Genomic DNA, 15,315 nt, shown 5'->3' with positions numbered 1-15,315 from the left:
AATCCTGAGACGCAATTTTGTCTTAAGCGATGCTTCGCGCAATATTAATGCGAAATTGTGTAGAAAATTCGCAAAGTGTAGAGTGGTTCGGAAAGTGGGAAACGCATTATACGAAGTTGAGGACATGCAAGGCCGAAGTATAGGGAAATATCACGCGAAGGACCTACAGCATATAGTCCCCGCGAAATAGTTGCCCGGCTTTATTAGATTTTTTTTTGTAGTTGTGAGATTAATCTCAGGGTCGCAGTTCTTCCCCACCACATGCGGCATATTAAGGCTGACTTCCCGAATCAGTGGACCTGCGACTGGTCTTCGGTAACTTTTCGGGTTTGTTATGTCACCCTTCGATGCGCCGAACGTGAAGGATCACCTTCACTTTACACCGCTGTATTTTAATCAGCTGTTCAACGCCGTCCAAATGTTTGTCGGCACCGCGCTGATCAAATCTGACATTTTGCTTGCAAAAAAAAAGGCGCCATGATTGCGAAAATCATTGCAGTAGAAAATTCTGAAGAGGCAACAAGCCGAAAAAAGGAGAATAACGAAGAAGTCATAAAACTTCTTCTCGAAAGTGTGGCTGTACACAATTTTATTAATTCTCCAAGAATAAAATTGTTAACACCATTTGTTCCTATTCTTCGAAATATAATTGCAGCACCAAATGGTAAGTTGCTTGCTTTCGCGGAAATAACTCGGAGGAAAATTCTCAATTTTTTTCTGGAAATTTACAGAACGTTGCAACTGGGCAGGATAACTGTACTTTACACGCGGTTGGCCGTTCATCATTAGGCCTGACCACGTGCATCTTCCCATAAGACACACCATCTCCACCAATACGCCCCAAACACCTATGAATTCGTTGCACATGCAATAGTTTCCATAACCAAAAAATTGCATGCAGCCACACACCACACAACACGTTTGCCTCTTCGTCCAAAAATTATTCCCGACAGCAGCACCAGTCGCCATGTGTTCCACACAAACACACTTCTAGTTTGTGGTTCACGTCTGCAATTTAATCGTATTGTCACCCCGCCAATTGTGATACCAAACATCATTGAAGACATCGTATCATCACTTGAATTTTGCTGGTTGATCCTAAGACAGTCGTTTGCCCATCCACCATTTTGGAATGGCCTTGTTCAACTTTACACGTGTCATAATGACGGCTTCCAGAACCATCTAACCTTTGGGCTACGCACAGCAACTTAGTAAGCCACAAATTAGTGCAAGCAGTCGTCTACAAATTTTCAACCCAAAATTGGATTACAATAAGGCGGAATCCTGCATTTATAATTCGTGAACACGCCACCTGATCGACCATTTGTCTGTCCATACTGTTCTGGAAAAATCTAATAAATTGCATCGCTTCTACATCCCAGTGCAACAGCAGTTCATTTTGTTACGTCACCAACTCGGATTATAACCACCTGTTGTGGCACACATCTGTGCACAACATAAACCCTTTTAAGAACACAGTGTTGACAATCAAAAGTCATCAAGTCGAGTTCCACGTGAGAATTAACAACAACCCGATCGGTGTCATCATAAAATTCCTGCTGTTTAATAAAGTGATGTTCATTGGTTCTGGGCCGCAACATTATTACCATTGTGTAAAATTAACAACACTTAACTGGCAACATAAGATTTTGTGAAACATTAACTTGCTCTGTTAAGTACACCTCATCAAGAAGTTGGAATAAACACCACCATTCTCATGCATTTTACCTCCACCTCTCTATTTGCATCAACGTTCTGTTAGGACATTCTGTCCTACGTCACCACATTCATCTATAATGGACGGTCTCAATTGTAGGCTATAAAGGCAATAGTTAGCTGTTATAGTCTCCAACAATAGTCAACAACGGCAGTGCTTTCAACGTATTCATTACAACAACAGTGGTAAATAGTCAACAACAACAGCGCTAAATATCATCAAAATTATTTTGGCCACAACAGAATTCTGCAGTAGTGATCGTCATCAACAAACAACATCCCTCATTTTATTCATCACAAAGGCAACAGTCAACAAAAGCAGTGTTTGTTACCAGCAAAATTATCTCGTCGGAACTGAAGTCCCCACTACGCAGTCAACAGCAACAGTAACTGCAAGAATCAACAACTGTTCAACAACAACAAGTCCAGCCTACCATCGTCTACATCTGGCAGCAAAAGCAGTGGTAAATAACATCAATATCATCTGGCAGCAACAACGATTTAACAGCCGTGACGTTTACATCATTCATCCAGCCTTATGAACACACAAGAGTTATAAGTAGACATCGGATTTTGCATATTTGCATATTTTTTATTAATAAAGATACGAAAATTCTGATTGGACCAAAATTCGTTTTGAAGAAAACTGAATGCAATGACAGGCTCATATTTTTTATTTTTTTGCATATTTGCATATTTTGCATATGCACAAAATATGCAAAAAATATGCAAAATATGCAAAAAATATGCAAAATATGCAAAATATGCAAAAAATATGCAAAATATGCAAAAAATATGCAAAATATGCAAGTAATTTTTTTGACAAAAATCATCAAATTAAATTTGGATAGTCATCAAAAAGTGTTCTATATTAAGTTTATTGCCGTTAAACGTCGATTTCTTAGCAGATTATCATGTTATTAGTTATTATTCCGCCACAGCAATAAATCTGGACTAAAAGACTTAGAATATTTCCTATAACACAGCCTTCTTATTACAACATAAGTTGCTTTCAAATACAAATTTGTTCAAAAACTCAATCAGAAATGTCAAAATGTATGTATCCAAATATGTTGATAGGTTCTGCTCGGCCAAAATTGTCTGACAGAATAACAAATGAGCTAGAAATTAAGACTAAGGAAATATTGAATATTACATAAAATCTTTCATATTTAATTAAAAACATATAACAAATATATACGGTGCCATCATGAATATTTCCCTCTGAATTTTCCACACGGAAAATAATTTTTAAAAGTGAAATTCTTTAAAAATCAATATTTGTTAAAGTTGAAAAGTACTAGATTCGCTTCATTATGGCGTATACTAGTCGAATCGACAAAAATATTCCCTTTTTGAGCATAAATACGGAAATAAAAAATTGTGAAATTGGGGAAAGGAAACAAATTCTGCACGGAATTTTTATTCATGATTGCACTGATAACTATATTTTAATACCCTAAGGGTATTATGTCTTAGTGAATGAGTTTGCAACATGCAAAATGAAACGAAATAGACCCACAGTTCCTTTTGATGATCTGCATAGATTCGCATCTCGCCATGTCTTTTTGAAAATAAAGCACAGGTCACATTTATAGACCACTTCGCATAAAAATTGGGGATTTTTTGGCCCTAGGGCGATCCCTATTTTGGTAAGAATTGATTCAGATTTGGATATTGCTCCCATATATACAGTTGATTCGCGATAATCCCTACACCACAGGTTTCGGCGGTGTCCGAATTATCAAAATGTTCGGATTAAATCACTCGTGGAAGTTATATAATAATACTTTTTTAAATTGTAACTGCTAATTACGAACACTTAAATGAAAGTGCTCTACGTGTAAAAACTAGTGAGATTTTTTTACTCGAAAATCCGGAAAAAGAAAAAGCCAATCAGATTGTGAAAGTAGTGCTAGAAATATGGCGTTTTTAAAGTTTACATCAGGATGTAAGCAAACCTAGAGACAGATGCATAATTTCATCGTTTTGTAAATTAATATTCCTTAAAATCTTTGCCTTTTAGGTGTATAGTGCATTTGGCAACTTTAATGACAATATTGCGCGAATATTTTTCTTAATATATTTATTTATATCCTATACAACAAGACTAATGTGTCATGAAAGGTTTGTCCTTGTACTCGATAATTTTTACTAAATGTTGCTGAAACAATTTTTTTACCAACTTTTCCATTAAACAACTGTCAAAATTCAAAGCATTGGTAATAATTAGTACAAATTATCGAGTACACGGACAGGTATAAATTAAACAATTGTGTATACAAAAGGGTTATGACTTTTCGACTGTGTTATCAAAATTGTTTTCCTGTAGCAGGAATGAATGAACTATATTTTTTAGCATTCCAAATACTTTTCTAGCTGAAATATGTGAGTGGTTTTGCCATTTAAAGACAATTCCAAGGTTTTTGACTTATTTTACCACAACCACTCTATTGTGTGGTTTTTCTAAGTGATGTCATATTGCACTAATCATTGGACGTTCTTCATTTTTCTTATTATTCATCGTGGGTGGGTATAACAATAATGCATTACTTTTCGCCGAGGAGTGAACATTTTCCAATTCTGCATTATGCGTACAATATAGACCGAAATTATAAAATTATATATTTTTAGTGCATTAAACTAAAACCATGTCATCAATATTAAAGCGGCAGTTAGAGCATTTTTGACCATAAAGAACAAAAATTGCCAATTTATGTCTGTATAAACTGAATAAAGGACTTAACACTATAAAATATATTAAAATCTATATGTGGATATTCAAAACGTATACTTCTAATTATAGTTATATTCCAGAACCTGGAATCGTAAGTGGTACTTTAGTACTTTTTCCCATTTTTCGCTAAAAAACGAACCCTTTTTCCAAAAACTAGAAAAAATTGCGCTTTTATAGCGCAAAAATAGCGATGACTAACTCTAGCTCCTTTGTTTTTCTGCTAGACAATTTTGGCCGATTATAAACTATCACCATATTTGGACACGTTGATTTTGACATTTCTGATTGAGTTTTTGAAATTTTTCCATTATCTATCTACATTTGTATAGGAAGCAAATTATGTTGTAATAGGAATGCTGGGTTATTTGACATTTTCTTACCTTGTGAAAACTGATTTAAGTCTTGTTAGTCTAGATTTATTGCTGTGGCGGAATATCTGGAGAGTCTCAATAACATAATAATCTGCAAAAAACTATGTTAAACGTCAAAAAACTTAATTTAGAATGCTTTTTTGATGATTTTCCAAGTTTAATTGACGATTTTTGTGAAAAAAACACTTGCATATTTAGCATATTTTTTGCATATTTTGCATATATTTTGCATATTTTTTGCATATATTTTGCATATTTTTTGCATATTTTTTGCATATTTTTTGCATATTTTTGATATGACCCCAAATATCGAAAAATTGACCCTCAAAACGCCTAGATCCAAAATTTGAGTCCAATCGGATAAGAAATAAAAAACATGCTAAAATCCGATGTCTAGTTATAAGTATAGGAAGTTTGCGTAAGTCTTAAAATATTGAAAGAAAAGTTATGGACAGTATAATGGGAAGCCATAGTATATCATTTTGCATGGTTTACCATACGTGGTCCAAAAGTTTTGTTAAATGATTATTGACTTTTAAATGATTCATATTTATATTTTGCAATTATACAATTCACCTGTTGTCTAGTTGTAAGATATATACCTTTTCGATTTCCTATTTATACCCCCTAGCCTTATATTCTTTCCTATACAATCTTATACGATTATTTCTTGCCATCTATCTGATCTATAGTATTATTCTAATTTATACTGCTATACACAGACTCCTATTTCAGTTTAACTAATAGTTTGTTTTTTTATCTGAAATCTAATCTTTTGCAAAGTTATCTAAATTACGCTTCCTTGAAGCATACTTTTAGGCTTATAGGAATTGTAATTTATCTGATTTCTTTTTATACATAAACTTTTATCTTTGTTGATGTTTACCAACTTTTGCTTTGGTAATCCCATTATCTAAAATAACAACACCATCTGTCTTTGAGATAGAAAAAATCATTTCCTTATCTTTTCGAGCTCGACTAGGCAGGGAAAAATTTTAATGTTACCATATCGCTTGTGCAAATTGGCACATATTGATGGGAAGACCAAACCGGTTATTAATTTTTGCTTTATATTTAATTATATAGATTTTAAATAACTTTAAAAGATATTTCATCCTAAGGATGAACAAGTTGTATAATGAAATACCTGTTATCATTAACTTAAGCTTAATTTAGTTAATAAGTTAAGATAAGTTATATGAAATTGTTTGAGCCCTACTTAGGCGCAATAAATTGTTTGAAGTCATGAATGAAATGAACATGCTTGAGTAGAATGTAATCATGAATCGGTAAGGTAAGAAGGTATAAGGGTCAGTGAAGAAAATATTTTGGGGGTCCTCTTAGTTCAGAGGCCCATTAGGGGGTTCATGTTAGGAATCCATAGGGAGGGCAGAGGGTACCCAAATTCCACCTAGGGTACCAGCAACAACAACAACAACCAAATTCAATACAACAACAAGGCTTTTCCTGGTTTTCTTATAAATTGATATATTTTTTTTGTATGTGCCCAAGTGCACCTCCTCGCCGCTAGAGCTTAAGCCGGAGCCAAAATAGTCAAATGCCATTGTCACCTTGGTAACCAATAGAGGTCATACTTGCCAGGCACATTACACATGAAATTTTTTAATGAAATTTATTCTAGTGTGGACCGGGACTAACTAGTTAATAATTGATTTCGTTAAATGAGAAATAATGGAATTTTGCGAATTTTTAAATAAAATTATAAAAAATATGAAATTAATTGTGATTTTGTTAACAAAACAGTATTTTTATTGTTTTAATTGTGTTGGAGTGTTCAAAGCGACATGTTTCCAAAAAAAAAAAATAAGAAAAAAAAACAATTCCACTTGAAAACCCAAAAGTGGTTTCATTCCGAAAAAATGTTGTATTTCGTTTTTTTGAATACGGAATTAATTCAACTTTCGATCGGAATTGGTTTCTGTGACATGTCGGAAGTTGTCGCTAATTCCTACCGATACCAACGGTGTTGTCAACTTTTAGCGATACTTTTCATTCATAATTTTGCGTTGTATTTTTATCGACTTTTGTCGGTAACTCAAAAATGAGTTAAGCTGAAAACACATACAACGTTTGAGTAAAGTTTTGTGTTGGGCGTCGAGAAAAAACCAACAACAGGGCGACGCCGATACCAAAGTCCAGCGTTTATCTGTTTGTCGGCATATATTTCAAATGAATTTGAATTTTTCGGCATCATGCCCAACAGTGTAAAAACGGCCAAAACGACACAAATCTTTACCCAAACGTTGTATGTGTTTCAGCTTTACAGAATTCCACTACTTATGACTGACAAAAATGAACGCCCACACTGGCAAGTTAAGGCCTGGGTGATTGCTTTGCTTTTCTGCTTCATTTCTGACATAATAAAAATAAAAGAATAAAGAAGGCCGAGTAAATTTCGAAGCAAGCAAGGCAAGCAGTTGAGGCAGCTTATGTACCCAGGCAGTTGCTGTAGAGATCCCTACAGAAAAAACAGTTGGTTGATCTCTGCACATTTCTTCAAAAGATAAACAAGAGTGCATACATTTCGAAGAAAACAAAAAAAAAACAACAACTTAAGTTGCGAACATTTTTGCGGTAATTCACGAGACGGACATTTTTAATGGAGTGCAGTTGGAGTCCATGTCGAAAGCTGAACTAGTGATGGGAAGGCAACATAAAACACCTTTAGGATGATGAAAGAAAATCAGATGCGCTTGGATTAAATCGAGAACGGAGGAAGTATGATCAAATGTGATTGAATTTAATGGAAACTTTTTTTAATTTGTGTTTATATTGTTACGAATGTAAATGATAGGTTTAAGTTAATTTAGTTTAATTTCCGTTAATTTAAAAATTTGAATTGTAACGTAAAGTTTTATTACGCAGTTACTTTATGTAAGCAAAAACAACTACCATGTAGAATTCTCTTCATCATTCTAGTTCTTACTTTACCTATCATTAATTTGCTTTTGTTTGTTTTGCCATAATCATGAAAGCTCTGTTCCTTTATGCTAAGTTTACATTTACGAAATCCATTCGACTTCAACTGTCAATTCCATAGCTTAAACGTCAAATGAAATCTCATCTGGATTTCATTTGACGTTTGACCTATGGATTTGACAGTTGAAATCGAGTGGATTTCGTAAATGTAAACAAAGCATTACTTGCAAGAATCTTCAAGTTTTACTACTTTTTACTCGAAAAGCGTTCCTTTACTTCAGACACAATACAATTCATATGGGAGCAGATTACAACTTCTACTACTTTTGCCGGTTTTACCATTTTCAAAAGTAAAGGAATAGACCAGTTATTATCGTTTAGTTTGCTACTTATTTATTTCTTGCATTTGTTTGTTGTTGTAATTACGTCATTAGTGTGCTTGTCCACTTGTATTGATCTTCGTCCATGTATGTGAGTCTGGTTGTTCGCTTATGGGTACTTTACACGATATGTTTTTTACATATGAGTTGTCACTTTACATATACATTTTGTATGACAGAAGTGATAACTCATATGTAAAAAACACACCGTGTAAAGTACCCCTTAAGGGGTGTTTATACTATCTATCAATGTCATATGAACTGTCACTTCTTTTAACCATTCGACATCGTTTATGTTTGTCAAATTCCATACCACTTTTAGTTTTTGTGTTCACACTAGCATACAATTTCATATGACCACAAAATATAAATCACGCAAATAACACAATTTATATTGTTAAAAACTTTAATCGGACTCGCATTTTTGTTTTCTTTACCTTTTGCCTTAATTTTTTGCTACAATTGTTTTCTTCTAACAATTAATTTCTCAACTGCATACGAAAATACATGGCCGAATAGAGCGCTCCCTAAATGAAAAATGTACATATGAGTTGCCACATCATTTTGATAGATGGAAATTTTCATAGTGGTCACACTATGTGTACAACATTCACAGGTAGCAAATTTGACATCTCATATGACATTCATAGATAGTGTAAACACCCCTTTAGTGCGAATGTGCGTCTGTGTGTTCGTTGCACAGATTCGAGGTGTTGCCAGACGTGTTCTAGAGGACTCTCGAACAGGGAGATTTTGGGATATAAATACAGGTGGAACTAGCAATGATGAGTTAGTTGTGTTTTAAGCGTTGAACTGAACAGATCGGTTAAAGAATAGCTGCGTGCTAACTAGAGACAAGCTTTGTGCTTAGTAATTAAAGTCGGTTCCGAATAAGTGTAATAAAATAAATAAAGCATTATAGAAACGTAATCTAAAACGAACCCTGTTTTATTTGGTACAAATCGTACTGGGGAATAAAACAACGTCTACACGGGCATTAGTTAAACCTAATTCCGTAACAATTGGTGTCAGGAAGAGAGATTACGATCATCCTACAATGAAGTTTAAGGATCTACGAGTGGAAGACTTGAAGAAGGAGCTAAGTAAGTTGGAGTTGTCTTCTACTGGCAACAAGGCCGAACTACAAAAACGCTTGTTGGAAGAGTTCGAGGGCCGTGGAATGAACATCAACGTATATGAGTTCGACAGTAAGGAGGAAGTCGAGTTATCGGAAAAGTGCGAATCCAGCGTTGAGGAAGTTTCATCGGTAACTGCCAGGGGTGAAGCTGAAAACACATACAACGTGTGAGTAAAGTTTTGCGTTGGGCGTTGACAAAAAAACAACAACAACAGGGCGACGCCGACACCAAAGTCCGGCGTTGATGTGTTTGCCGGCATATATTTCAAATGAATTTGAATTTTTCGGCATCATGCCCAACAGTGTAAAAACGGCCAAAACGACACAAAACTTTACCCAAACGTTGTATGTGTTTTCAGCTTGACGATTTGAAATCAATGCTGGCTATGATGATGCTGGAAATGAAATCTGACAACTGTAAGATGTTAGAAGAGATGTCTAGAAAGAATGAAGAAAATTCCAGTAAAATGTTGAAAGAGATATCCAGAAAGAGTGAAGAAAATTCCAGGAAAAACTAGAAAATTCGCTAAGGGCATGGAAGAGAAATTAGAGGTAAATTCTAGAACAATTAACGAGAAACTCGAGAACATCAGGATGGTGATTGAAAAGAGAGAAGAAACGTGGAGGTACAAATTAAAGAGTTGGATAAAAAGATTTTGTCTGTTGACGAGAAATTTCTGGCCCATGATGAGAAATTTGTGAACCTGGTGAAGAAAATGTCGAAACTGGAAATCAAATGTGACGACTCACCCCTTTCAATGTGTTCAAATTACAGTTCGAGACAGTGGCTGCTAGAGACTCCTGGAACGACAACGACAAGGCGGTATCACTCCTTATGGCATTGAAGGGTAATGCTGCTGACGTATTACAGAGTATTCCCGCCGCTTCTAGGAACAACTATGGAGATGTAATGGCTGCTCTTGAACGTAAGTACGGCAGTGAACACAAGCAAGGCTTCTACCGAATGAAACAGAGTGGAAGAGTCCAGAAGCCAAATGAGACCTTACAAGACTTTGCGGCTGAATTAGAGCGGTAAGCGCAGTTGGCATATCCAGGAGAGACACATCCATTGGTGACCGCATAAACATTGAGACATTTGCTAGTGGTATTCGTGATCCAGAGGTAAAATTTGCGACGTATGCGGCACCGATGGAAACATTTGCCCTGGCCCAGAAACCGCGAGGATGCTGGTGAAACCTAAAGCTTACAACGTGCGGAGGCTGGAAGTTGAGGACAACAATTCCCAGACCGTTGTCGACCCGCTGAAAGATGCACTAATGCGTGTGAAACGAGGGGCTGCTAGAACGAAAAAGACTTGTTATAACTGTCGGAAACTGGCCCGAGAATGCAGATTGCGGCAAGCAAGGCCCAGATCCACCTCACCGCCTTTAAAAAGCGACGACCAACCGGTGGCCAAGAATCTGGAAAGAGAGACATCAGGTGAATCAGATAAAACATGTTCTGCCAATCACGAGGCGCCGCTGGCAGATGATGAAAACGATGGTCCCACAATCTCTATAGCCATAGTCCAGCAGAAGAATCACAACTTAACGGTTAAAGGCTTCATCAATGGTGTATTGCGTACCTTAACATTGGACACCGGTGCAACAAAGTCCATTATTAGACCGGATTTGGTAAAAGGGAAGGTATTGCCTTTAAATGGAGTCAAATTGCGGACGGCAACAGGCGAGACTGCAACAGTACATGGAAAGGCCTACCAAAGGTCATGGCAGAATAAGAAGGTAATCTCATTTGAAAAATCCGTCCTTGAGCTGTCAAATACAACCATGCATCGAAACAACATAAATGTTGTTTTTGTTATTGTATGTTAATGACAACAATAACAAAATACGGTTTGTTTACGTTCTTTGTGTACATAATTTTATAGAGCAAAAAAAATATTTTCGTAATTTTAGCAAAAATCCTCGAGAAAATAAGTGCGCACAAAACAAATGGAGATCGCGGTCAATGTGGATATACCAAAACTATGTGAAAATTCGGTGGAAGGAGATAAATATTTTGATTTTATGTTTCTCGAAAGTAATTTGTTAACTACAACGTACAAAAGTTCTGACTTGAATGTTTTTCGTGTTATTGTAAAATTTAGCCAACGTAAGACGGCTGGTCGCCGTATTTCCGGAAAAGAGTGAACAAATCATGGAAAATAACATTTGCTTGGCAGCAGTGATGTCGTCAACGAATCCATCATTTGATTGTCCAAAAAGCGACCAAAAGCGTTTCAGCCAGCATCTAACCTATGCAACAACAACCAATTGATGCGCGTCTACATAACGCTGACAGCAAACACGCCGGTAAGTAATTGGGTTGGAACGTTTATGAATAGGTTTATATTCATGAATATGTGTTCCTTGTTACAGGTCACCAAATCTCTGCTAAATTTTGGCCTATTGGCCGCGCTGTTTCACGTATTCCCTGTGTTCGTGGGTGGCACTCATTTCTCTGGTCAGGATGATTTTGAAAACATGTGCCGTGGCACCCCGAAGTCAATGCAAACCAACGCCGCTACGCCTGGGTCTCTGCCAATCCAAAGGGCCACATCATTGATGGACTCTCTGAATTGAAGTCATGAAGATCAGGGCCAGTGACCGTCGCCACACTACGTCCTGGACCCCTCGTCGTAACTACAAGGATTAAGGTTTTCTTCGGTATGCGTATCACACAAAAGAAAGTCTTCCGCCGTGTTCGTCGTCTCAATCTATTGTCCAATATCAAACCATCAGGTTGTATCAATATGCTAAAGTTCTCCTCGGCTTTGCCAAGGCTGGCGCCAAGAAGAACACCGTTGTATTGGCTAAGAACAACTTTGCTGTTGTTACTACCTAAGCTGCTACCACCCATGATAAAATGCTACAGAAGGCACTTGAAGCTAGCAAGAGGAAACCGCCGCTGCCCCAAGTAGAAGTAAACTTTTGAACAGATTATAAGATGAATGTGAAGCGTGTTTTTAAAGTAATATTTTTAATCTGTAAAATGTATTAATAAAATATATAAAAACAAGTAAAAACGTAGCAGTTGTTTATGATTGTATGTTTGTTCTTCTGCTCAATCTGGCTCTATCAGTATCAGTCGGCTTTGCCGACAGAGATATACCCTCAGTCTATGTGAATTGAAACTTTCATCTACAGACTGATCGAATGTATTTAGGGTCTTTTCAGAAATTTGTGGCCCTTTTTGTACATTTGATCACATTATTGGGATACAGATCATTTCTGATTTATCTCTTTCTATGTCATTATACTTATTATTAAAATGCAATGAAGACACCTTTCTAGTATTTTTTATTTGAAGCTCTTCTGTGCGACGATCCTTAGCTCTTCTATCAGATTGCTCTTAGCAGTTCTATTGAATGCGATTAAAATTTATTTCATTGGCATTTATTTTAGAAGAAATGAGGATGAATATTGAAAGACAAATTAAATTGACATCATTTTATAACGATGGCAAATGACGTATTACAGTGATTCACTATTCGACCCAACATGGACCATTAGCAACGGTAAGGAACAACATCACCGCCAACAATTCACAGCCAATCAACCATCAGAAACAACAATATTCCAAACAAGAGTTGGGACCATTAGCGACGGTAAGGAACAACATCACCGCCAACAATTCACAGCCAATCAGGAACAACAATATTCCAAACAAGAGTTGGGACCATTAGCGACGGTAAGGAACAACATCACCGCCAACAATTCACAGCCAATCAGAAACAACAATATTCCAAACAAGAGTTGGGACCATTAGCGACGGTAAGGAACAACATCACCGCCAACAATTCACAGCCAATCAGGAACAACAATATTCCAAACAAGAGTTGGGACCATTAGCGATGGTAAGGAACAACATCACCGCCAACAATTCACAGCCAATCAACCACCAGGAACAACAATATTCCAAACAAGAGTTGGGACGGGGTGCCTGAAATTACATGTACACATTAGTGAATATTCTAATGTAATTGTTCTTTTATTACTAAAAGAGGTAATTACATATATAGCCGTTGTTGAATACATGTACTTAAGCATATGTCCAACAACCCACAATATAATATGCATGTACAAAAAGTCCGTCCGAGATACACCACATTACTTACATTAGCTACATTTCCTGTATACATATGTGGTCACAATCCCTGAAATACCGGAAACATTTGAATTTTCCAAAAATCCATAGTTTTTTGTTGGTAATTTAAGATATTTTGAAATCGTCGTTTAAATTTAAATTAAAATGTAACTGACAAACATGTATGTATATGTTTGTTTACATACACATACATACAAGGTTTGTCAAAATCATTTTGTCAATGAAGGGACGGAAAGCGAATACAACTCTGTGAGCTGTGAGCGTGAGGTTGTATCATTGTCTTGTATCTTGTATCATTGTATCATGACCAAAGGTTAAGTATGGGTAGAAAATCTGTAAATTTCGACTTTTATAGTGGCCGATATTGTGGACGAAGTTATACTTAGTGTAGACTTCATGATTGCGTTCGATATCAACCTGGACATAAAGCACCGTGTGATGACATGGTCAAATGTGGAAATACCGATAAGTGTGGGCTACAACGAGAAAAGCAAACATCGCCCAAAGACAGAATCCGGCGAGATCGCTGTCGATGTCCGTACGATGAAGGTGGAAGCCGCCGACAATTTGCCCGTACGAAAGCGGAAAAATCCCGCAACGAGAGGGAAAAAGCGAGGATGTACGTCGAGGAAAGGTACATCGAAAAGCGGCCGTACAGCAAGAAAGGACAAGTCCGATGAAGAACAGGTGGCACGCGTCGCGATTCCTGGAGAGAAAGCAACGTCGTCCAGAAGAGCAAAAGTTTAAAGCTGACGGCGTAGAGGGTACATCTAAATCGGTTACCACCACTATGGAACGAGAACTGTGTCTAGTCAAGAGGAACAGGCTTAAGCGGGAGGCAGTGTTACCAATGCCCATACCACCTAGAGGAAATTGTGCCTATTTGGGACGAACAGGCTTAAGCGGGAGGCAATGTTACGAATGTAACTGATGGGTTTAAGTTAATTTAGTTTAATTTCCGTTAATTTAAAAATTTGAATTGTAACGTAAAGTTTTATTACGCAGTTACTTTATAGCTCTGTTCCAGAACTAAAAAGTTTTTAAAATTTTTACCACTTTTACACATTTTGCGTTCCCGTCCACAAAATTTATATGAAAATCGTTTACGACTTTTACCACTTTATAAAGTACGGGAACAGGCCATATGTAAGCAAAAACAACTATCATGTAGAATTCTTTTCATCATTCTAGTTGTTACATTACCTTTCATTAATTTGCTTTTGTTTGTTTTGCCATAATCATGTAATTATCGTTTAGTTAGCTACTTCTTTATTTCTTGCATTTGTTTGTTGTTGTAATTACGTCATTAGTGTGCTTGTCCACTTGTATTGAACTTCGCCCATGTATGTGAGTCTGGTTGTTCGCTTAAGGGCTGTTTACTCCATCTATCAATGTCATATGAGCTGTCATTTCTTTCACCCATTCGACATTCTCTATGTTTGTCAAAATTGACGTCATACGTACAACATTCAATTTGTGCGTTCATACCTACAAGTGTTATTTTCGTATGACATAACCTATAAATATAAAAACAGCTGTTTTTTGTCATTGTTTACATTTATTGTTGAGTTGCAAATTTGCGCAAATTTTAATTTTGGTTGAAGGAAAATGAATATCTAGCATGTTTGTTGTGGTATAATAGGCTTTTGGGATTATAGAGGCATTTATGTTTTTGGCACAAAGCAATCATTTCCAAGACTGCTTCTTTCGACCAATCGATCTGAAAATAACATTATAAACACCATTTATTTACTTTTCTAAATATTTAAATAAACATAACTCTCCATTTTCTTTTTTAAAAGATTTTGTTTTTAAATTTTTTTTTTTTTTTTGAGAATGCCAGAAAACAGCTGTTTAATTTGTTTTTACATACGAGAATGCCGTATCAAATAGAGCGCCCCCTAAATGAAAAATTTACATATGAGT

At 36.3% G+C, this 15,315-nt stretch overlaps 1 long non-coding RNA gene across 1 annotated transcript; it reads left to right on the top strand.

Moving 5' to 3' along the window:
• Positions 1–477: 477 nt before the first annotated feature.
• LOC141389586 (uncharacterized) lies at positions 478–1,722 on the top strand. The gene is made up of 2 exons (XR_012409114.1): positions 478–664; positions 732–1,722. It is a non-coding gene; the product is annotated as an uncharacterized lncRNA (long non-coding RNA).
• The last annotated feature ends 13,593 nt before the right edge of the window (positions 1,723–15,315 follow it).

The sequence above is a fragment of the Musca autumnalis genome, unplaced genomic scaffold (assembly GCF_047663935.1).
Source record: "Musca autumnalis isolate F117 unplaced genomic scaffold, ASM4766393v1 scaffold_1, whole genome shotgun sequence".
NCBI classification, from domain to species: domain Eukaryota; kingdom Metazoa; phylum Arthropoda; class Insecta; order Diptera; family Muscidae; genus Musca; species Musca autumnalis.
This window is presented reverse-complemented; position numbering and strand designations above follow the sequence as displayed.